The 23759-nt window shown below is 52.3% G+C and overlaps 2 long non-coding RNA genes across 5 annotated transcripts in view; both read left to right on the forward strand.

The window, feature by feature from the left end:
- Positions 1-363: 363 nt before the first annotated feature.
- Positions 364-23759, forward strand: part of LOC129620927 (uncharacterized) — an 89084-nt gene continuing 65688 nt past the window's right edge. Inside the window, exons 1-3 of one of the 4 annotated variants that reach the window (XR_008698866.1) lie at positions 364-514; positions 1204-1304; positions 8859-9035. This is a non-coding gene — a long non-coding RNA (uncharacterized LOC129620927). Of the gene's footprint in view, positions 515-1042; positions 1100-1203; positions 1305-8858; positions 9036-23759 lie in introns of those variants that run through there. The other 3 variants (XR_008698865.1, XR_008698867.1, XR_008698864.1) reach the window with 3 other exon arrangements.
- On the forward strand, positions 22256-23340 carry LOC129620930 (uncharacterized). Its single transcript, XR_008698876.1, has 2 exons — positions 22256-22334; positions 23077-23340. It is a non-coding gene; the product is annotated as an uncharacterized LOC129620930 (long non-coding RNA).

The following is a 23759-nucleotide window of genomic DNA, read 5'->3' on the forward strand; positions in this document are numbered from 1 at the left end:
AGTGTACTGGGGCCATGGGGTCCGTGCTGTGGAAGAAGACTGGACGCCAGAGAGGATGGGATCTGGGAGTGGGGAAAGGGAAGCACGGGCCCCACCCTGAGCCCCCTCTGGGCCTGGAGGCAAAGAGTGGGCGATGTACCCAGCACAAGCCTTGGTGTGGAACTCCAGTTCTGCCCTGGACATGCTGGGTTGCTGGAAGCCTCTGTTTCCCCATCTGTAAAGTGGCTGGCTGGCTGCTTCTCAAGGGCATGCTGAGGGTTCCAGATGATGGAAGGACCGGTGTGAGAGCTCAGGTGCTGCGCACAGTGCCTGTTACCATGGAGATTTCTGAACGAAGGCCCTCCCACAGGCACAGGCTTTCAACAAAGCAGGATTTCCTGGTCTCCAGGACCCATTTGGAACCTTAGCTTCTCAGGCAGCCGCCTTGGACCTCCTCTGCACCCGTGCCCTCAACTCCCAGCCTTTCATAGCCTCTGGCTCCAGAAAGCCTTGGGTCAAAGTCTGGAATGTAAATGTGAGCCGCAGCCCAGGCCTCACTACCTGGCCATATTCCATGAGCCTGGAGACTCAGGCAGAGGGGACCTGGTGGCTAGAAAACCCCAGTGCTAGAGGGAATGCTCACCCAGCGAGGACTCACCACTCACACGCCCACAGGGAGTAGGACAGTGGCTCAGGGGGTGGCATGCAGCCTCTTTCATACTGGGGAGCGTGTGCCTAACCAGCTCAAAGGAAGTGTTTTTATACACCCCCCTACTCAAAGCACTAGCCCTGAAAGGCAGGACTGAAGACTGGCGACTTTGTGATCTGGATTCCCAATCACCAGTGTCTGCTCTGTAATGTATTAGGGGATAGGGAGGCTTTTATTTTTTTTACAAACCAATAAAATCAGCCCAGCGTGGAAGAGAGCAGTGCCCATCTGCTTTGCTTCTGTGATGGAGGTGGGGTGAGAGTCCTGGGTCTGACCAGGGGGGCGGAACCCAGAACAGGCAAGAGATGACTGTTGTTCTCTTTGTCCGATGTTGTCCCCTTGCGGGAAGCTGTTCCCCATCATCATCGGCCACAGGTTTCCTACAGGATTGGCCATATTGATGCTCCCCAGGTGGGGAATCACCTGACCCAGGCTGAGCCAATCTCTAATTTGTGCAGAGAATTTGGAATCAGAACCAAAAGACTTCAGCTGAGGCTGGCTGTCTTTGCATCTAGAGGCCAGGAGCTGTTGACTGCTGGGCTTTCTGCTACTGGTTGGAGTGGTGGACAGAGCCAGGGGCTGCAAGGAAGATGAAGAGACAGAGGAAAGCAGCAAGGTAAGAGGAGGGGAGCCCTGCTGGGCATCCACAGGGCTTTTAGCCCTGATGGCACCCTTTCCTGAGACCCACTGTGTCCTGGTCGAGGATTCTAGAAGGTACCCCAGGCACCTTTCTGTAACTTCCACGCCCCTCCCCCAATATCTTCCTTTTCTTGTTGTAGCTAGTTGTATTTTTTTAATATTTATTTTAATTCTGGCTGCTTTGGGTCTTTGTTGCTGCATGCGGGCCTTTCTCTAGTTGCAGCAAGTGGGGGCTACTCTGCAGTTGCTGTGCGCCGGCTTCTCGCTGTGGTGGCCTCTTTTGTTGCGGAGCATGGTTCTAAAGCTCAGAACCTATGGTGTGAGTTGCAGCTCACGGGCTTAGTTGCCCTGTAGTATGTGGAATCTTCCCAGACCAGGGATTGAACCCGTGTCCTCTCCATTGGCAGGTGGATTCTAACCACTGGACCCACCAGGGAAGTCCTTGCTGTAGCTAGTTTAGGCAAGTTTGTGCTGCTACTAAAATAATCCCAACTGATATGAAGAAAAGCACAATCAGACCTATTTTTCCATGACTGCCACTTACTGAGCCAGCTGTGTTGTTTCACTGTGTCCTTATGACTTTATATGGTAGGTAATGTATTATTTCCATTTGGCAGATGAGAACATTGAGGCCCAGAGAGGCTCAGCAATGTGTCCAGGGTCACACAGCTGACAGGAATGAATCTGGGCTGGCTGATTCTAGAGGCTGAGTAGGAGTCTTCCTGTGCACTTCCCTTCCCTGCTAGAAGGGGTTGCAATCAAAAGCCACTGGCCTGGGGGTTCTGTTGAGCCTTGTACAGAGCCTGTGATTCTCTGTTCCACTAAGTAGGTTTGTATGTCTTGAAAAAGAGTCAAGCTGGTGGAGGTTTAAATTTTTAGTACTGGGCTAGAGGTGGCCTCCTGAGGGAACTCAGCCAGGGCCTGGCCGAGCCCCCAGTCTAGGCTGGATGAGGATGCTGCCATTATGTCCTGCCACGGCTTTGAGCCCCACCTCTGAGTCATGGGCTGACCAGCCTCGGGCAGATGGTCCCCCCCCCCCCCCCAAGACCTAAGTCACCCCCTCTAGGAGGCCTTTTCCTGTGGCTCTAATCGTCTTTCTTCTGTTCTCCCTGATACTCATTTTGTCATGGCCCCAACTCAGAACCCTTGGCTGGGTTCCTCTGCTGAAGACTCATGCAGGACAAAGCTGACACCTGGGATAAGCTCAGCCCCTGCCCTCACCCCAGGTGGGGAAGGGGGCGGTGCTTGTCCTTGGAGACAGAGAGAGAAGACCCAGCACTGCCTGGGCTGTGAGAACCCAGTAAATTCTGGAAGAAATAGCACCTGGCAGCTCCTTCAGGAGACACAGGGAGCACTCTCAGGGATGGGCCTGGCTGGGTGCAGACAGGCGGAGAGAGACACAGAGACCAGCTGCCCCCTCCCTTAAAAAAATCTTGAAAATTTGCTCATTTGAATTCTATGTATGTATAGTTTTCAAAGTTAAGTGAGATCATATGATGTGTTTTATATCCATCTATCTATATCTATCTATCCGTAGGTAATAGATATCCTTCCAAATGAACAATCACTGGACCACCAGGGAAGTCCCTAGACATAAGAATTCTAAATAAAATGAAAGGCATTCTCACTTAAGTCCAGAGCAGAAAAGGCTCATGGTCCAGCCCATGACTGTTTTCCATGTTTGCCTAGGTAGAGTGGAGCCCAAGAGCAGTGGTGGAGGAGCTAGTGCCTGTGGCCTCTGGGCTTTCCTCTGTCTGGAGTCCCTTTGCCGGAGGTGAATTTACCCAGAGCTAAAGCAATATCAGCCTCAGAGCCCCTCACTCACAGCAGCCCTTCCAAGACTCTCTAACCAATGCTCAAGTCACTCAGTCAGGTCTGACTCTTTTGTGACACCATGGACTGTAGCCTGCCAGGCTCCTCTTTCCATGGGATTTCCCAGGCAAGAAGACTGGAATGGAATACTGGAGCCATTTCCTCCTCCAGGGGATCCTCCCCACCCAGGGATCGAACCCAGGCCTCCTGTGTCTCCAGCATTGCAGGCAGATTCTTTACCACGGAGCCATCGGGAAAGCCCTCTGTAACCAATACTATATTCCTAATTTGGTATTCTTATTCTTCAAACAGCCCTTGAGCTGTAGAAGCCTCAGGCCCTCACATCTGAACCCTCTCGACTCCAGCTCAGCTCTTTCCCCATGGATTTTAGTCACCTTGAGTCCCCAGCACCCAGCCTGCTCCTGGCCAATCATGCAGAACAGGTTGTGGAGTGAATGAATGAGGAAAGCAGAGGAACGGAACTTGTCCAAGGTCACTCTGAGGTCAGTAACAGAGCTGAGACCAGAGCCCGGGTCTCTACTCCCCATGTGCAGGGCCCTGCCCACCTCACCAGGTGACACCTTGGCCTGAGTTTTGCCCTCATGACATCCAGGAGGTGCTGGGAGCATAAACAGGGTTATGCTGTGACCTTGAGTAACTGGAAGGAGACCCAGCTGAGGGAAGACACCCAGGCTGCCCAGTGCATGGAGCTGCAAGGCTGGTATCTGTGTTCCTGACTCTCTGCCTGCTGTCCTCTTAGGGTCCTTGTAGCCAAGCATCCTGAGAGCCACCCTCTGGGCAAGCCCATCCCCCGAGTCCTCTTCCTCTCCAGGTCCTAAAAGCCATGTTGAGTTTATGTCACTTCTGGGGCAGCCTTGAGGGGGGTGGTGACAGGCCGAACAGATGATAAACATAGCCACGTGCGTTCCCTACTCAGGTTGTATGGTGTTGAATGAAAACAGCAGCTTAGACAACAAGATGATCCCCTTCTGGGGAAAATAAGTCCATATTGATATGTGTGTATTCACGTGAGGGCAAATCTAGAAAAACACCCAAAAAGTTAACAAAAGTGATCTCCAGGTAACAGAATCCTAGTGGGTTTCTTCTGAATTTTAGCTTTTCTGGGGTTTCTAATTTTTCTGTCATCATCAGGTATTACTTGTGGAGAGGCAGCATAGTGCAGCGTTTAAGAGTCAAATAGGGCTTGCATCCTAGCCCTCGCTCATTTTTAGCTGTGTGTGTGTGTGTGAGGGAGAGAGGGAGGCAGGTCACTTGACATCTTGAGCTTTAGGCTATTCATCTACACGATTAAGTGGAATTGAACATTAAGCGCTTGACTTATTACAGTGGAAAAACCTGGTGGACCCCAGCAGTGATAGAATTTAATACCACCAGTAATGGGGCAAACCCACCTGAGAAGCACACAGCATCGAGGTTCCTGGATCCAGTCTTGAGGAAACTTCAGACACATCAAATTGTGTGACATGCAGCAAGGCACCTGAACTGGATTTTCAAAACATGCCAATTGGATGAAAGAAGGGAAGAAAGAAAAAGTCTGGAAAACTATTCTAGATCAAAGGGGATGAGAAAGGTGATCCTTGATTGGGTTGTGAGTAGGATAGGGACGCTACGAAGGGCATTATTGAGACAGTTGAACACATTTGCATATAGAGAGGACATTAGATGATAGTATGCTGCTGCTGCTGCTAAGTCACTTCAGTCGTGTCCGACTCTGTGCGACCCCAAAGACGACAGCCCATCAGGCTCCACCTTCCCTGGGATTCTCCAGGCAAGAACACTGGAGTGGGTTGCCATTTCCTTCTCCAATGTATGAAAGTGAAAAGTGAAAGTGAAGTCGCTAAGTCGAAGACTGCAGCCTACCAGGCTCCTCTGTCCACGGGATTTTCCAGGCAAGAGTACTGGAGTGGGGTGCCATTGCCTTCTCCAGATGATAGTATCACAATGTTAAATTTCCTGAGTGTCATCACTGTGTAAGGATGTTACAGGGAAATATCCTTATTCTAAAGAGATATTTGTTGAAATACTTAGGGGAAGAATACCATGATGAATATACCATGCTGTCTGTAACTAACTCTTCAATGGTTCAGAGATAAAGTCTGTGTAGCAAAACTGAATTAAATATAATGCTCGGCACCGGGTGGATCTCAGTCCTGACAAGCCACTACTCCATCTTGCCTAGGGTTGCCTCTGCCCTATTTCCTTGAGATGCCCCTTGCCCTTCTACCCCCTCCCCTGAGCCCCCTTTCTCCTACCCCTCCCCATAGGGGAGGCTCTGGGAGAACAACAGGAGTCAGGAAACAGCCATCTCCCTGAGATTCAAGGCTTCTCCAGACTCACGCTCCTAACAGCCTCATTCCACCTCTGCCCACTCGCCCTGGGCCTTCCTTATTACAGACACACATGGGTTATCTTCCTCCTCCAATTTGCTTGCATAGTTCTCTTGGCTTAGAAAGCCATCCTTCCCTTTCCTGTCAATAAAATCCCACTTATCCTTTAAAGAATGCCCACACATGTGCTCAAAGGCCTACCTCTCTCCCAGCCCAAGGAAGAAGCATGCTTTCTTGGAATGGCTCTTGGGCTGTTATCCCACTCTGTGATGCTAAGGTTGGTTGGTCACCTTCATGAGCCTGGGAGCTCCAATTCACAGGGAACAGGTTGCAATCACCCGTGTCTGTAACATATCCTGAGCCATAGTAGACAATCTGCATGTGTTTATTGCCCAAGGGTTAGGTGCCAGTATGAATCTACGAATCGGGTGCTATTTGGAGAGAGATATATATATGCTGCATGGGGTCTTAGAGCACATGGGATCTTTAGTTGTGGCATGCAGGATATTTTTTAGTTGCGGCATGTGGGAACTTTGATCTTTGTTGTGACACGTGAACTCTTAATTGCAGCTTGTGGGATCTAGTTCCCTGGTCAAAGACCAAACCTCGGCCCTCTGCATTGGGAGTGTGGAGTCTTAGTCACTGGATGACCAGGGAAGCCCCCTTGAAGACTAGTTAAAAATACACATTGGTATGTTCAAGTAATAGAATACTTATGCAGCTATCAAAAGAATGACTTGGATTGGTATGGAATAATCCCAGATGTAACAGGAAGTGAATGCAGTGAGCTACTTCTTATTCGTGTAAGAATAAAAGCGTGTGTCCTTGTAGTAGCAAAGATTGCCTCAGGAAGAGGGGAAGCGGGGCTGGGAGGACGGGGAGGGAGTGAGAGTTCTTGAGTTTGTGCCTTGCATATGTGAACCTAGGTGTAACAAATTACATGATTTATATTTATAGTAGAGCACGCTCTCTCTGAGGGAGACTGAGGAAATCCTAGGAGTTGGGTGCTGAGGGAAAAGAGAAGCAGGTGAGCGTTGCCCCTGGGTGGAGGAGGCATCTGGTCTCTTGCCTGTGGCTCTTGCTAGAGGACCCAGACTGTGAGCCGCATGGCAGCAGAGAAGGGCAGTAGCCTCCCAGAATCCTCAGCACCGCAGGCATCTCTCACATATTGGAGTCCCGTCCTCTGGGCCCTGCAGCATCTCGTGCCACCCTCTTCCACAGAAATGTCCTGCCTCCACTTTTCACATGTAGAGTCATACTCAGCCCTCAGGGCCCTACTCAGTGCCTGTCTCTGTGCCAGTGATCCCCTTACTCCCTTATCAGAGGCCTCCTCCTTGCCATCTTGCTCACCAAGGCCCCTTTGCTCCAAAGGCCTCAGGGCTGAGTGGGCCCAAGTACGAGAGCAGAAGGAGGGGAGGGCGTTTAGAGGATTCTGGCCCCACTGGCCTTTCTCGGGCCCAAGGCCACCTGCTGCCCAAGCCCTTTGCTCGTTCCTGTGTTGGGCAAAGGACTGCCCACTCCAAGCCCACGCTCCCCTTTCATTACTTGAGGAGCAGTGGGAATGTCATGCCTCCTGGGACCCCTTTGCACAGGGAAGGGATTGGAACTTGGATATCACAGGATGCATGGTTAAAGGAATGCGCTTCCTTGGTGGCTCAGTGGTAAAGAATCCACCTGCAATGCAGGAGCTGCAGGAGACACTGGTTCCATATCTGGATCTGGAAGATCCCTTGGAGAAGAGAATGGCTACCCACTCCAGTATCCTTGCCTGGAGAATTCCATGGACAGAGGAGCCTGGTGGGCTACAGTCCATGGGGTTGCTAAGAGTCGGATATGACTGAAGTGACTTATCGTGCAAGCACATGTTTAAAAGAAAGTTATCCTACCATTTGTTAAATGGTTAAAACAATAAGGAAGGAAGGCTTTATTCAGGACTATTGCGATAGATGTTAAGACTTCACAATAGCAGGGAGAGATCAGGCTCAACTCTAGATACAGCAAACACAGCGAGGCTTAGAGCCAACAAGCGGATGAGGGGCCAGTGGATGGAAAATGACTAAGAGGAGCCATCAAGGGTAGGGGCGATTCTTACTAAACCAACTTAACAGGACACCTGTTTAAAGCAGGCAAGGTGGTCAGCTACCGAGGGTGGGGATTCTCCACCCTCCCCCTGGGCGGGGCAAGCCAAAGACAAGACCCAAAGACAAGACCTAGTTGAAAAGAGGAGCCTGTCTGAAGTTTGATCAAGGAGAGAGTGTTTGTCACATGTTATAAGGTCTTGGGAAAATTCCCCCTTTTATAGTGAGAAAACGGAGGAGGCTCAGAGCAGTCATTTGGGCATTCTGCTTTAGTTTACCTTCCCCCGCCCCGCCAGAGGCTCAGCCCCGAGACTCCTGCTGCCTCTGCCCCTGGCCCGCACGCTGTGGGTGAAAGGGCCTGAGCTCCAGCCCCACTGTGACTGCTGACTCAGTGCTGTGTAACCCTGGTTTAGTCTGGCCCATCTCTGGGCCTCTCAGTGTGACCCAAGAACAAAGCCACCAGAGTCTTCTGGCCAAGCCCTGGGAGCTCAGGGGAGCCGGGTGGTCCAGGCCTGGGCTGGGCAAGGCAGTAATTAGCTGAGAGCTCCTCTGGAATGTTAAGTACCCAGCCCTGGAATGCAGCTCCTGCCGGCTGCAAATACCCCCCACCATCAGATAGGCCCCATAGTGAAGATAAAAATCAGGGTCGGCAGGCATAGGGATGCTGTCTTAAGACACCACCCTACTACCACCAGGCACACTTCTCAGGCTTCTCCCAGGGTTGGGGTTCCCTCTATCTTGGGGCTTGCTTGGAACAAGTTTTTGCAGATGTGTTGTTGTTCAGTCATTCAGTTGTGTCCGACTCTTTGAGATCCCGTAGACTGCAGCACACCTTCTTTTCACTATCTCTCGGAGTTTGCTCAAACTCATGTCCATCAAGCTGGTGATGCCATCCAGCCGTCTCATCCTCTGTCATCCCCTTCTCCTTCCCTCAATCTTTCCCAGCATCAGGATCTTTTCTAGTGAGTCAGCTCTTCGCATCAGGTGGCCAAAGTATTGGAGCTTCAGCGTCAGTCCTTGCAATGAATATTCAGGGTTGATTTATTTGGATTGACTGGTTTGATCTCCTTGCTGTCCAAGGGACTCTTAGATGTGGTAGGGGCTTCTAAGATGACCCCTGCCTCCTGGTACTAATGCCCCTGTATAATCTCCTCTCCTTCCATGTGGGCTAGCCACAGGGAAGGCTTCTGACAAACCAAAGGCGGCAAAGTGATGGAACGTCACTTCTGATATGAGGTTACAAAAGGATCACGCCTTTCATCTGAGACACACTTTTGCTCTCTCTGTGGGAAGCCAGTTGCCGTGTTGTGAGCTGCCCAACAGAGAGGCCCATGCAGCTGGGCTCTGGTCAACAGCCAGCGGGACCAGCAAGGCCAGCAAGGAACTGAGGTCTGCAGTCCAGCTACACATGAGGCGCCAACTCCTGCCAACAAGCCCATCAGTGAGCTTGGCTGCAGATGCATTCCCCAGGTGAGCTCAGATGACTGCAGGCCTGGCTGACAGCTTGACTGCAGCCTGTGAGGAACCAGGAGGCAGAGGGCCAGCTAGACCCGGCCCAGGCTCCTGACCCACAGAAACTGGCTTGCCCAAGGTCACAGAGCCTTGGGACTGCCAGGTCCAGGATTAGAACCAAGGTTTTCCAACTCTCAGCCCTGTGTGCTGGGCCCTAGGCCAGTGGTTCTCAAACTTTAGTTTGCCTCAGAATCATCTGGAGGGCTTGTGAAAACCCAGACAGCTGGACCCTACTCTCAGAGTTTCTGGTTCTGTAGGCCTGGGTGGGGCCGAGAATGTGAATTTCTGACAAGTTTCAAGTGGTGCTGATATAGCTGGCGGAGGGCCACACTTTGAGAACCAGTGCTCTAGCGTGTCTCCCACATCACTCTCCTGATGGGTCCCCATAAGCATAGACCAAGGGCAGTTTGCCACATCCTGAGTGCCCATCTGGGCACCATTTCTTCTGAGGGAGTGGGGTGTGGGTTGAAAGAACCACAGAGGGCTGTGCCCTCTCTTGTTCATCTTTGCAGCTATTTCTGACCCGTAACACCCATAGATGCATATGACATTCCAGGATTTTATAAGGTAACATTTTTGGAAAAAAATAATTTCTTTTTATAAAAACCATACCAAAAGTATTTTATTTTGTTCAGGAATAGTTGTGTTAAGGAAACTACCAATAGGATGTCTATAGGAAGTGAGATCCTTCTCTCAGCTGTAATGTTTTCTGTTTCCATGTTTTGCCACTAGGGGCTGATTTTATCCATTACTGTATTTTATCTTTGGGGCACTTAAGTTTCTATCTATCTATCATCTTTATTTGATTTTAAAATACTTATTTATTTGGCTGCACCAGACCTTTGTTGTGGTATGTGGGATCAGGGATCTATCTTATCCCTGATCAGGGATCAAACTTGGGTCCCGTCCATTGAGAGTGCAGAGTCTTAGCCACTGGACCACCAGGGAAGTCCCTAGAATGTCTGTCTTGAAAGCTGATGCCTTGAATATTAGCTAATTGGTGGATCTGTTTGTATAGATATATATTCATATGTGGATGTGGATTCAAATACAGATACAGCTGCAGAGATATAGATACAGATGAAGATGTAGCAGTGATGTTCCCTAAGGGGAAAGGACATGCTCCCTCCCTCCTTCCCCCTCCACCCAAGTTGGGGGGGGCGGCCAACTTGGACACATCAGAGCAGCAAGGTGGAAGGGGCCTGGGTGCCTGGGCAAGCTCATGGACTAGTATCACCATTCCAGTCCTAGACAATCTACCCCTAGGTCATCACAGGAGAGAGAAGTAAACTATTCTGCCATGGCTCTCATCCATCACACGCGCATGTCCCCCAGCAGACTACAAGCTCCTTAAGAGTAGGGCCAGAGATTCCCTCTTTTGTCCCACAGCTCCCAGAACAGGGCCTAACACATTTTGGCTCTGGTTCTGCCCCTTAGTAGCAGGTGACGCAGGGCAAATGACTTCCCTGGCCTCCTTCCTCTTCTACAAAATGGCTAAATAACATTCTCATAAGATTCTCATCAAGCTTAGTGAGATGATGTGCGTGAAACACTTAGCCCTGTACACCTAATAGGAGATAAATAAATGGTGGATATTATCAGCTATAAGTGTTCAGAAATCAGATCATCCCCTCCCACCCTGTTTTTAAAAAATATTAATTTTTATTTCTTTATTTGGCTGTGCTCAGTCTTAGTTGCAGCATGTAGGGTCTAGTTCCCTGACCAGGGATTGGTCCCTGGCCCCTGGCTTTGGGAACATGGAGTCTTAGCCATTGGTCCACCAGGGAAGTCCCCTCCCACCCTTCTTTGCTCCCCTCCCAAACCATTGCTCCCAACGTCCCTTAAGGTAACATCTAACCCCCCTACCATGACCCCTAAGACCCTTTATGATCTAATCCTGACCACCTCTCTAGTCTTCTCACACATATTGTGAACTCTACAGCCAGACCGAGTTGTTCTGGAATCCTGTCTTTTCCAAGGACTTGTCCTAAAGGTCAGAGTGAAAGGTGTGAGATGTGCTAAGTCCAAATGACCCTGGAAAATTCCTTAAATGCCCATAGGTACAGTCATCCGGTCCCATCACTTCATGGGAAACAGATGGGGAAACAGTGGAAACAGTGTCAGACTTCATTTTTTTGGGCTCCAAAATCACTGCAGATGGTGACTGCAGCCATGAAATTAAAAGACACTTACTCCTTGGAAGGAAAGTTATGACCAACCTAGATAGCATATTCAAAAGCAGAGACATTACTTTGCCAACAAAGGTTCGTCTAGTCAAGGCTATGGTTTTTCCTGTGGTCATGTACGGATGTGAGAGTTGGATTGTGAAGAAGGCTGAGCGCCGAAGAATTGATGCTTTTGAACTGTGGTGTTGGAGAAGACTCTTGAGAGTCCCTTGGACTGCAAGGAGATCCAACCAGTCCATTCTGAAGGAGATCAGCCCTGGGATTTCTTTGGAAGGAATGATGCTGAAGCTGAAACTCCAGTACTTTGGCCACCTCATGTGAAGGGTTGACGCATTGGAAAAGACTCTGATGCTGGGAGGGATTGGGGGCAGGAGGAGAAGGGGACGACAGAGGATGAGATGGCTGAATGGCATCACTGACTCGATGGACGTGAGTCTGGGTGAATTCCGGGAGTTGGTGATGGACAGGGAGGCCTGGTGTGCTGCGATTCATGGGGTCGCGAAGCGTCGGACACGACTGAGCGACTGAACTGAACTGAACAGTATCCAGACCTAGAACTTCTTAGTGAGAAAAGCCCGAAACAGATTTCCTCCAGTGTAGGGAAAGGTGGCTTTATCTTTAGTTGAGCATCAGATAACATAGCTGGCTTATGTTTATGGGCCTCATGAGACCCAAAATATGTGTCTTTCATTAGTTTCACATTCAAAATGAAACATTCATTGATTCTCCTTCTGTGCTCCCAGTTCTTATAACATGCACTGCCTCTTACCTCCAAGCCTTTGGACATGCTGTTCCTTCCACCACCCTACCCTTGCTGTCACCAGCTCCACTTGGCCTGGCCAATCCTCATTCCTCTTTCAAACCTCTGTGCAAGTACCACTCCCTCGGGGAAGCTTTCCCTAACTACCCACCCCCCCTCCTCTCTGGGCAAGCAGAGTACCCTGAAACTCCTCTGTTCTGTGCAGCACGCCTCCCACTATACAGTCAGCCCTCCCCCTATCTGTGGCGTCTCCATCTGCAATTCAATCAACCCTGGATGGAAAGTATTTGGGAAGAAAAATCCAGAAAGTTCTAAAAAGCAAAACTTGAATTTGCTGCTGGCTGGGCAACTATTTACATAGCATTTACATTATATTTACAACTATTTACATGTCATTTACTCAGCATTGTATTAGGTACTATAAGTAATCTAGACATGACTTAAAGTTATACAGGAGAATTGAGGAGGAAATGGCAACCGGCTCCAGTATTCTTGCCTGGGAAATCCCATGGACAGAGGAGCCTGTCTGGCTACAGTCCATGGGGTGGCAAAAGAGTGAGACACGACTTAATGACTAAACAACAATACCGGAAGATGCCGGTTTGTTACATGTAAATACTATCCTACCTTAAATAAGGCACTTAAGCACCTCTGGATTTCTGTAACAGCGGGGATTCTGGAACCCATGCCCCCAGCCTCCCCAAGGGTGCGATGATTGTACATTTCTGCATGACGGCTTGTGGGTCTTTCCTACCAAGTTCTTCCTTCTCTTCTGTTTAATGCTAGTTCCCCGGCGCCTAGCACAGAATTTGGCGGACAAGCGGTGCCCACTACGCGCTCATGGAATGAGCTGGCCCATGAGGGAACTGTGGCCGTGGTGAGGGATTCCTTTGCCTGCATCCGCCAGCATCCTGGGGAGGGCAGGAAGGGGGCAGGGAGCGCTGCGGGGGCCTCTCCGCCCCGTCGTCCTCCCAGACCCTTTCCCTGCCCAACAGGGCGCCACTGGCCTGTCCCACACCCTCTCTGCCGCCTGCCCAGTGACCTAATTATTGTTTTTTCTTCCAGCCCCGCGGAGGGGAAAACAGAAATTCCTGGTGGATGACACAGGCCCGGCGGCCGCCTGAGAGCCGAGCACGGGACCGGCTGGGCCGGCTTCGCCCGCCCTGAACCCGCCGCCCGCCCCGCCACCAGGGCCGCGGGAACCCGTCATCAGCCTAAGTACAGAGCGGGCGGCGGGGCGGGCGGCCGGGAAATTGCCGGTTCCCGCTGACCCGCGGGGCCTGCGGGCGCCCGGAGTCTGGGGGCCCGGGGCGGGCAGGCAGGGGGAGCCTGGGGGGCACGAGTGAGCATCCCGGCTGGGCTGGCGCGTCCTCACCGTCCGCCACCCGGCCGGCCCCGGGAAGGGGAAGGATGGGGATCGCAGGGGCCGCGCTCGGGCCCCAGGGGGTGGCGGGAGGCGCCAGCGCGGGGGCGGGAGGGGAGGAATTCGGGCGGCTAGGCCCTGGGTGCGGCCCCGGCGCGAGGCCAGGGCCCCGTGGCGCACAGCGCAACCCAGAGTGTGCGCTTGTGTGTGGGGGCGGGGTGTTACCACCCCTTCCCTTTCTGGTCGCTAACCCCCACTCTTACAAGGAACACTGGGCTCGCGGCCAGACTCATGGGGTCATGCATTCCCACCCCGATGGACTGCTTCATTTGCCGTGTGTCATCTGTGGGCCCTTGATGCTGGAGGGAGCCTCAGTTCCCCCATCTGTGAAATGGGTTAACAACTAGGGATGGCTGCGAGGTGCGCGGTTCCACCCTCTTCTCTCCGCGTGGCAGATAAGAGCTGCGCCACTGTCTTTCGATTATTAGGGGACAAGGCACTCGGTCTCTCGGAGCCTTCCCTCAACTAATAGGAATTGAACTCCTACCCTGTGCCAAGTGTGTCTTAGGCTTTGGGGTTATAGTGATGAGTAAGAGCGACAAAACCTTACATTCTCAGAGGAGACAAACAGCAAGTAAATAATACATGGATATTCACATCAGATAAGGTAATCCTTCAGGTGGTGACAGGTGCTACTATAATGGGCTTCAGAGAGGAAGAAGAATGGTTCTGTTTAGGCTCAGTGGTCCTAGAACGAATGTCTTCGTGTGCAAGTGCCCTTTGAGCTGAGATCTGAGTGAAGAGGGAGGCACTTATCTAGGGGAAGGCTTTTTGGATAAAGCAAACAGCAGGTGCAAAGGCCCAGACTCCCCTACTCGCTCCTTGTTGGCAGAATCCACCTCTCAGGTTCCTGGGCTGCCGAAGCATAAAATCACTCCCTTTTGTCCCTCAGTCCGCAGGCAGGAAGCATAAAGAACAGATCTGGAGTCCGACAGACCTAGTTTTAGATCCTGGCCCCACTACTCACAGCTGTGTGACTTTACATAAGTCACTTAACCTCTCTGAGCGGTAGTTCTTCCATCTGTCAAATGAGGAGAAAAATGATGGCCTTCTTTACAGGTTTGTGTGCGGGGTCAGTGAGGTAACCCTGACATGTGGCAAGCCTAGACTTGGGCGTACCTATGTGCTTGAATGAATGATCTGTGGGATCCCTAGAAAAACCTCAGTTTTCTTCATCTGAAAATTGGGTCTTTCTCTGACTTGGGCTGGTCTTTTCTTGGTCTTGGTGGTAATGGGGAGATGTGGTAAAACTGTGAGCGACGTGGGCAAACTCTTGGGGACAGTGCCTAGCTGTGGTCTGGTGTTGGTCACCTTCTGAGACTCAGAGCCTTATTTGCAGAGGGAGAAGCCAACCACAGCTCCCCCACCCATATTATCCAAAGCCTACCCAGGCTTTGGATATTCAGTGGGGTTCAGAGAGAAAACCTCCAACAAGTCTAGGTCAGAGCAAAGCTATGGCATTGGCAAAGTTTGTATTTGATGTCATCACCCTCTTCCTGTGGCTCCCTCTCCCTATATCCCTGTATAAATTTGTCCTTCCTTGGGGAAGAACAGAAGCTCAGTCATACCTGAGGGAAGATCTCAGTCTTTGGAGATCGTTCTGCTACATTCTCTCATTTGACATGTGGGAATCTGAAGCCCAGAGGGGGCAAGAGCTGGCTAGAGAACACAGCAGTCCTGAGGTATGAGAACTCATACCAGCAGACGTTTGATCCAGAGTTGTTTTCTTCACTGTACATCATGGACAAATTCCACCCCTTTTACAGAAGGAAGAAACTGAGGCCCAGGGTGGTGATATGCATCAGCAGAGGCTTCCCAGACCAGCAAGAGGCAGTGAGGAATGGAGAATGTATTCCAGGGAGGGGTGGAAGGAGGTGGGAATTTTCCTGGACCCATCACATCATTGCCAGGCCCATCTGTTTTGAAGATAATCTTTCAGACTCCCTAAGGGAAAAGTCATTTGGGGAGATCTGTGGCCATTGCTTCCTCTTCTTACCCAGGTCCTAAATTCCCTATCTTGAAGGGTCAGTCCAGCAGGTACCCAGGTGCACACTGGTACCCTTGTCCTTCTGGCTCCACCGAGAGCCAGCTGTGATGGCTGAGTCCCGCAGTGCCTGGAGGCAACCATGGTCAGTGTGGGCATCACCGCACCCTGCCCAGGGGCTCTTGACTGCCGTTGTGGCCTGTGGGAGCTTTATCTCAGAACGTAAACACGGCGGCTGCCTCTGACAACAAGCCCCTCCTGGCCTGCGATTTTGCCACCAGCTGCTCCAAGTGCTTGCTTTTCATTCCTTCGTTCATTCGCTCAGGGCCTATCAGGTGCCGGCCTCTGCTCCGCATAGTCAAGGTAGAACAGTAGACTGTGACTCTTGGGCCTCTGGAGGTCACATTCTAGGGTAGGGGACAGGCAATACACAAATGTGCACAAAAATATTAGGGCAGATGGAGGTGAAAGGTGAGGGGTCAGTGAGGGATGGGGTGCTCTTTTTGATTGGGAAATGAAGCAGAGGCCCCAAAGACGTGGGGGAGGTGCCACGTGGCTGTCTGAGGCAGGAGCAGTTCTGAAGGTGGGAGCTGAAGGCGGGAAGGCCAGTGAGGCAGGAGCCCAGCTGGCATTCTCAGGGCACATCAAGGAAGGCAGTGTGGCTGGAGTGAGTGGGGTTGGGGAAGGGTGAGGGACCGGACTGCATTCTTTTTGGCTCTGAGTTGCCGCATTTCTTCTGTGTCTGTCTGGAATTGCAGCTGTGCCCTCCCAATGCAGCCCGGACATCCCAGGAGCTGATTACAGAGCGGGCTGTCTGAGCTGCCCCTTTGCTTCCCCTCTCTTTTGGCTCTCTCCACCCTTGCAGCCCCTTCACCTGTTCTACAAAGCAGGATTAAAAGGAGTTTGGAGTCTGAAATCTCTGGATTCCAGACTAGGCTCCATGACTTAGTGATTGTGTGAGCCTGGTGAGTGAGTTAAACTCTCTGAACCTTGGCTTCTGTGTCTGTAAAATGGTCCTAAACATACACACTGCCTAAATAGCGATGAAAGCTAAGTGTACACCCACCCTCTGACCCAGTGGGGGTGCTCCTCGGTACTGTGCCACCAAGAGAGGTGAATGCGCATGCCCAAAAGGCACAGGGCAGGGTGATCCTGGGAGCTGGTTACAATAGCCCTGAAATGGAATCAACCCTGGCGTCCATCAGCAGAAGGAAGGACAGCAACATAAAGAAACCATGGACAGACAGATGCAGCAATGTGAACGATACTGACACGCTGTTGAGTGAAAGAAGCCAGGTGTAAAGAGTAAGTCTATGTTATTCCATTAGTAAGAAGTTCAAGGACAGGTAAAGCTGATCTATGGTGAGAGACGCTGTCATAATGGTTATCTTTGGGGGTTGTGGACTGAAAGGGGGCTTGAGGGGAACCTCCGGCGTGTTGGAACTTGTTTGTCTTGGTCTGGTTGTCACATAAGTTTTTGTTTTTGGGGCTGCCTTGGGTCTCCATGACTGCGTGCAGGCTTTCTCTAGTTGCAGCCAGCAGAGGCTACTCGCTGGTTGTGGCGCCAGGGCTTCTCGCTATGGTTGGGGCAGAGCATGGGTTCTGGGAGCCCCGGCTTCTGTAGTTGTGGCGTACAGGCTTCGTTGCCCTGTGGCATGTGGGATCTTTGCGGCCCAGGGATTGAACCGGTGTCCTGTGCATTGGCAGGTAGATTCTTAACCATTAGACTACCAGGGAAGTCCCATCATGTGGGTTTATACGCATGTCAAAGTTCATTGAACTTGAGCTCCATGAATGACTGGAGATTCATGCGTGTCGTCCTATGTATATTTCAATTAAAAGGTAAAAAGTACACTACCTGGAAAGCTGGTGAAGAGTAGAGGAGATGGAGAATGTAGTTGTGCCTGTCTCAGAACTGGCACCTGGGGACATTCTCTGCTTCCCAGCACCACTCTGACAGGCAAGGACTGCCTTCCAGCACTGATGTTCTGCTGTGGTGGAGGTGGTGGTCAGTTGCTTGTGTCCAACTCTTTGCAACCCTATGGACCATAGCCAGCCAGGCTTCTCTGTTTATGGGATTTCCCCAGCAAGGACACCGGAGTAGGTTGCCATGCCCTCCTCTAGGGGATCTTCCTGGCCTAGGGATTGAACCCACATCTTCTGCATTGGCAGGTGGATTCTTTACGGCTGAGGCACCGGGGAAGCCTGATGTCCTGCCACAGACCAAGCCTTAGCTAGGATCAGGTGATGCTGTTAGAAACGAGGGATGAAAGGGGACTGGGTCTTCTTTTCTCATTGATTTGCTTCATCATTAAATGTGGTAACTCACTGTGGTGCTCAGATCCCCAGCCTGGTGTGCAACGAGGACCCTGAAGTGGGGAGCACTCGGCTTTCCTGGTGGGGGGGCCAATGAGATGGCATTGAGAGTGACGCTTCTATTTGTAGATGGGCAAGGTTCCTCAGAAAGAGCCTTGAGGACCCCAGGCCCACCGTGCAATGGAGGGGCAGAGCCCCACTCCCACCTCTCATTGACCTGCATCCAAAATGCCCCCAGGATCAACTGGCTGGAGACCACTGTACCACTTCAACCCTGTTCCAAAGTCACTGTCCCAATCCCAGAGAGGGAAGTGGCATCTCCAAAGCCGCACAGGAAGTTTGCAGCAGAGCAATCAAGGCCGTGGGTGGGTGGGAGAATGAGAGGCTCAGGGCTTGCGTTGCCAGCCAAGCTTTCCCCTTATGCCCATGGGGGCACGGCTGGGGGTTGTGTTCCCCTTGATCTGAAGAGGGAGGGCAGCCATAGTTGTAACCAGGGAAATACCCGACATGACAGGGGCTTCTCTGCCAGGTACCGTGGAGGGTGAACCCAGCTCTCTAAGGAGCTCTCTAAGCTCCTCCAGGACAGGAGCTAGGGCTGTCTCGTTCACTGCTGGGCGCCGGTGCCTGGCACACACAGTAGTGAGACAGTAAATGTTTGAGGGAAGAATAAATGAATGCATGAGGAAAGGCTGCCATAGCAGGCATGTCGATGCCAGGGAGGGAACGGCTCGTTCTGGTGCGCAGGGGTGTGAGTGTGTGTGTGTATAGGGAGGGGGTGATGCAGGGACGGTGTGTGTGTATGTGTGTAGGGGGTGATGCAGGGAAGGTGTGTGTGTGGGTGGGGGGAGGGGGTGATGCAGGGAAGGGGGGTGTGTGTGTGTGTGTGTGTGTGTGTGTAGAGGGTCACCTGGGCTGAGCCTGTGTGGTTGCAGGGGTTTCAGAGGGAGCTGCTGAAGGGTGGGGAAGGGCAGGAGGACTCTCTTGCAATCTGAATACCCCTAAACTCAGGTCCTTCCTTTATGAGCCAGAGGCCCCTGTGAAGCTGTTGGGGCCGGGGCGGGGGAGGTCCCTGCATCTAGAAAAGGCAGCACCTTGGTCCAAGATGCAGGAAACCTGGGTTCCCACCCTCCATTGCACTCCCAGCAGGCAAAACTGGAGAGGCAGTCCTCCTCCGGGGGAGTGGAGGCAGCCCAGGCCTCTCCCTCTGGGCACGCTGGCCCTTGGACAGGGACTCTCCCTTGGGACTCCTTTCCCTGGGAGGCCCAGGAGGACCTGTAGCCCACCCCTTGGAGAGAGCCAAAGGTCTGCCCTGGGTCACTCAGAGAGGAGGAGCAGAGCAGAGACTGGCTTCCAGCCTGGGGTCTCCAGCCTCCACTGTCTACCATGTGTAAGGGCCTTATTCAGCTCAGTCAGCACAGGGCAGGTAGCACCACCCAGAACCCCGCACTCTCTTCAGTTAAACTGGGAGCCCAGTGTCCCCGTGCAGGAGCAGGGCCCCTCCTGTGGGGGCCTCTTCTCTGACAGTGCTTGCAGCCTGTACCTGCCCACCTGCCAGGCTCAGGACGAGGCGAGGGCCGCCTTCAGAGAAGCCTGTTCTCAGGGCCTTGGTTACGGTGTCTTCTGATCCCCAGGGCAGGGCCTGTGTCTCCTGCACCAGATCCAAGACTTAGGTCTCAGTTCTCTAGCCCTTGGGCACTGAAGCTCACCCAAGGGAGCCCAGGGCTGGCTAGGACCGCTCACATACCTCCTACTGCAGGCCAGGCCCTCTGTAGACCTGGGGTGCCGGCCTGGGTCAGGTCTGGCTGGGGTAGATCTTCCAGCACCCTCTTCCTGGAAGCTTCTGTGGTCATGTCTTACTTGTTGCTGTGTCATCCTAGACCCCAGCGTAGAGTGGGGTATTGTGATATTGAAAAAGGTAACTTGGTATGCCATTTGAGAGGCTCTAGGAAGAGATCCCAGGCCCTCCACTCCACCATCCCCCTAACTCCCCGGGAGTCACAGTCTAGAATTCCACCGAGAGAGGCACATGCCTTGACATTCTCTTCATGAGAGTAAATCACAGGATTGGTTTATTCTGCTCTTGGGCCCAGAGGCCTCAGGAGCTTCTGAGAGCCAGACTGAAGATATGGGTGGGGAGAGGTCTGCTAGCCTGTTCTTCAGCCTCTAGAAGAGAAAAGCTGAGATCCCAGGGAGGGGTGGACCTCTGGAGACAGGCTTGAGCTACAGGGGCCCTTGGGGCTGGCGGGAACAGCAGGGCCTGTCTGGGAGGGAGCCTCTGACAGACGCTTTATCAGGCTCTGTCGCCGGCGTTATCTGTGGCTTCTCAGCAGAGAAAGAGCCACGGTCCTCAGCCACCCTCAGACCACTCCAGGGCTGGAACAAAGCAGCCGAGTCAGCTGGCGGCCCCATGGCTCCACTGTTAGGCCGTGGACTGTGCAGCCCTGGGGCCCACGTGGGGTATTCGGGGGGGTGGCTGGCTGGCCTGGCGACGGCCCGTCTGCTGGGACTCCTCCGCCAAGTCCCCACTGCCGCAGGGACCACCTCCCTGGAGCCTGTCTGCAGAATGGGGATGGGGCACCAGGTCACCCCAGCCCCTGCAGGGCCCGGCTGAAAATGTCAGCCACAAAGGACAGGACACAGGGCGGCCTGTCCAGGAACAAGGGCCAAGTGTTGGCGTGGGATGATGGCCGGGGCTGAGCTGGTCAAATGTTTACTTGGAATGGTTCCAAGTGGGCACCCTCCAGCCACGGGGGCAGCTGGCGTCTGGCATTGGGCCCTCCTCTACCCACCACCACGGGGCAAGACAAGAGTTCAGATCCATCCCAGATGGGCTCGAATCCAAAAGCGCTCAGAGGGGGCTGCCAGAATAGGCCTTGGCATTGTCACTCCCTCCTGGTCCCTACCCATTTTGAGGGAGAGAAATTGCTGGGAGGCCAGTTTCAATTGCTTTCCTTCTGGAAGCATCTGTTGCTCTGGCTTCCTGCAGGGCTGCCATGTATGGTTGGGCAGGTTGGGCACTGCAAAAGGACACCTTGCCACTGAAGTAAATGGACCTGAAACCTTGCAACTGGCCATGAGCTGCATCAGCCCAGAGGGTGCTTTTCTGCAACTGTCTGCTAGGAGGGGGCACCTTTGTGTGCTGAGCATTGGAGACATTAAGAAGACAACATGATTCTCTTGGTAGGACTAGCTCATAGTCTGTTACAGATAGGGTTGCCTGATATAATACAGGATGCCCAGTTGGATTTGAATTTCAGATAACAACAAATACTTTTTTAAATGTATAGTTGTGTCCTATGCAATTTTATAATGTTTGAGTGTCATGGGTGAATGCTGTCTGCGTGTCTGCATGTACTGGCCCTGTGCTCCGTCGTCCCTGACTCTTTGTAACCCCGTGGACTGACTGTAGCCCACCAGGCTTCTCTGTCCATGGAATTTCCCAGGCAAGAGTAATGGAGTGGGTTGCCATTTCCTCTTCCAGAGGATCTTCCCAACCCAGGGATCAAACTTGCATCTCCTGCATTGGCAGGCAGATTCTTCACCACTGTGCCACCTAGGATCCTCTCTGAAGTCTGGTTAAGTCAGACCTTCCCTCCAATCTCCCTTAGCACATAGGGCCCTTGGGGTCATGAAGGAGACTGTGGGAGGCTGAAGAGAGGCCAGTGTGGCTGGAGAGGAGCCGGAGAGGCAGCAGAGGTGAGATGGAGTGTGGACTCGGAGGCCGGGGTTCTCTGAGTGAGATGGGGCCACAGGAGGGTTTGAGCGGGGACCTCACATTGTAACAGGCTCCCTCTGCTGGTGGTGTTGAGAATAGGCTGGAGGGGCCTGACCGAAGCAGGCTGGCCTGTGAGGAGGTTGCATCCATGCAAGGGCTGGCTGTGGAGCAGTGATTTTGGAGCTAGAGAAAAATGGCTGATTGTGGATGTAGGAACTTTTGGTCATGGAAAATGTCAAACACATACAGAAGTAGCAAGGATTATGCAAGGAGCTCCCATGGCCCCATCACCCACTTTAACCATCATCAGCTCACAGCCAATTTTGTTTCATACAGACTTTTCACCCCTCTTGACAACTGGATTATTTTGAAACAAATCCCAGATATCATGTTATTTCATCCATAAATATGTCAGTATATATCACTGAAAGATAAGGCCTGGGTATATTTTGAAGCAGGAACTACTAGGAATTTGCCCCCAGACCTCAAGCTATTAAGAGAGAGGAGGCCCCTGACCTCATGAAACTCATGGCTCAGCCTTCTCGTGCTTTCCTCCTCAGGCCTCTTGTGCTTTCTCGTGCTTTCCTCCTCAGGCCTCCTGTCTCCTGCCCTCCCGTCTGCGTGCATTCCTAGAGCAATGCTCCTCAGGCTGGGGCCTGGGGACGCTGGCATGGACTCACTTTTGGAAGTTCCTGCCTTCTCCCCAGACCTCACAGCAGCTCGAAGCCTCCCCTCTCTCTGATCTCTTGAGAACAGGACGGTGCTGTGTCTGCAGCTGAGGTTCCTGAGGCCCTCACAGATGGTCACTCCCCGCAAACTGAGGAAAGGCAGGCACCCCTGGTGAATGTGAGGGAAGCGCCGGAAAGTCACAGGGTGAGAGACAGACAGGGACACAGATTCAGACATCAGAACCCCTTGAAAGTTCAGGGAGGCTTTTTGCTCTCAGAAGTCCACCCCCTCCAGGAAGCACCCGGGCGTACCTCTAATGTGCTGGGAGACTTTGCAGGGGTTCCTTCCCCTCTCTGGGTCTGGTCATGCAGGGCTTCTGCCTTCTCCCCTCCTCTCAGATTCTGCTTCCTCTAAGTCCCCCAGATGGGGGGAGTTGAGGGGCAAAGGCGGACTTGGGCACAGGCTGCTGGGAACATGCTAACCTTGGACCCAGCCACCCACACTTTGAACTCTGTGATGCAGGCATAGTATCCCCACTTTCCAGAAGAGGAAAGTGAGGGGCAGAGAAATAGACACCCAACTAGGATCCCCTGGTTTGTGGGCAATACAACCAGGACTTGAGTCCAAGGCCAAATGCTCAGCATGCTGCCCAGCTGCCCCCATGGTTTTTGAGGTCCCACCCCCAGGCAGGGCCCTCCTCAGTAGGCCGAGTTTCACCAGTGCGACCCAGATTCTAGCCACTCTGCCACCTCAGAACCTCCTGAAGCCTGTGCTCCTCTTAGCCTCCTCACGGTGATGCTGGGAGGCCGACTGACCTTCCTATTGCAATCACCTTCATTCCCCAAGCCCTGTCGAGGGCTGGGCTTCATGGACACCGGATACACCAACATGTTTCTCTCATTTCATCCTCACAGCAACTGAGTGAGGTATTATGCCCATTTTACAGATGTGGAAACTGATGCCCAGAGAGGAGCAGTGACCTGCCCGAAGCCACACAGCCCCACTCTGGTGGAGACAGGACTGAGACCAGAGTTCTCTGACTCCCTGCACTCCGTCCACTACACTGCAAGAAACTGGCTCAAAACACAACCCAGTGCCGTTTGGCTGTCCTGGTTTCTGGCAGCCTTTTGTTTTCTTCCCCAAACAACTCCTTTGTCTTAGTTTCACCTAGGTAGGAACACTTGATCTTTCTAATAATTGTGGGAGAAGGTATGATGATTGGTCTTTATAGGTGAAGTGCCACACATGCCTCCAGGGACATTGTGTTTAGAAACTTCCTGAAAGTTCCCCAAAGCTTGAGTTACTCCCTAGAGCTGCCCACGGATGCTTACGTTCTTCTAGCTCCCCCTACAGCCTTTCAACAACATCAACTCATCCTGCAAAACTTGCTGCAAAGTTTTCTTTCCCCTTTAAGTCAACACCTCCCACGGTTACCACATCTGGACCTTCTCCTCACAGGTTTGGACCCACGTTGTCCCTCCTTGCTCCCCATGTTCAACAATAGTCAAAGCACTTTTGCCTTTTGTAACTCCATCTTCAAGAAACTAGGATTTGGTACAGGCTTAAACTAGGGAGGCTGTCAAGCATGAGAATCACAAAAGCGTGTCTGGGTTTCCATCAACCTGAGAG

This window comes from Bubalus kerabau, chromosome 10 (genome assembly GCF_029407905.1).
Source record: "Bubalus kerabau isolate K-KA32 ecotype Philippines breed swamp buffalo chromosome 10, PCC_UOA_SB_1v2, whole genome shotgun sequence".
Classification (NCBI taxonomy): domain Eukaryota; kingdom Metazoa; phylum Chordata; class Mammalia; order Artiodactyla; family Bovidae; genus Bubalus; species Bubalus kerabau.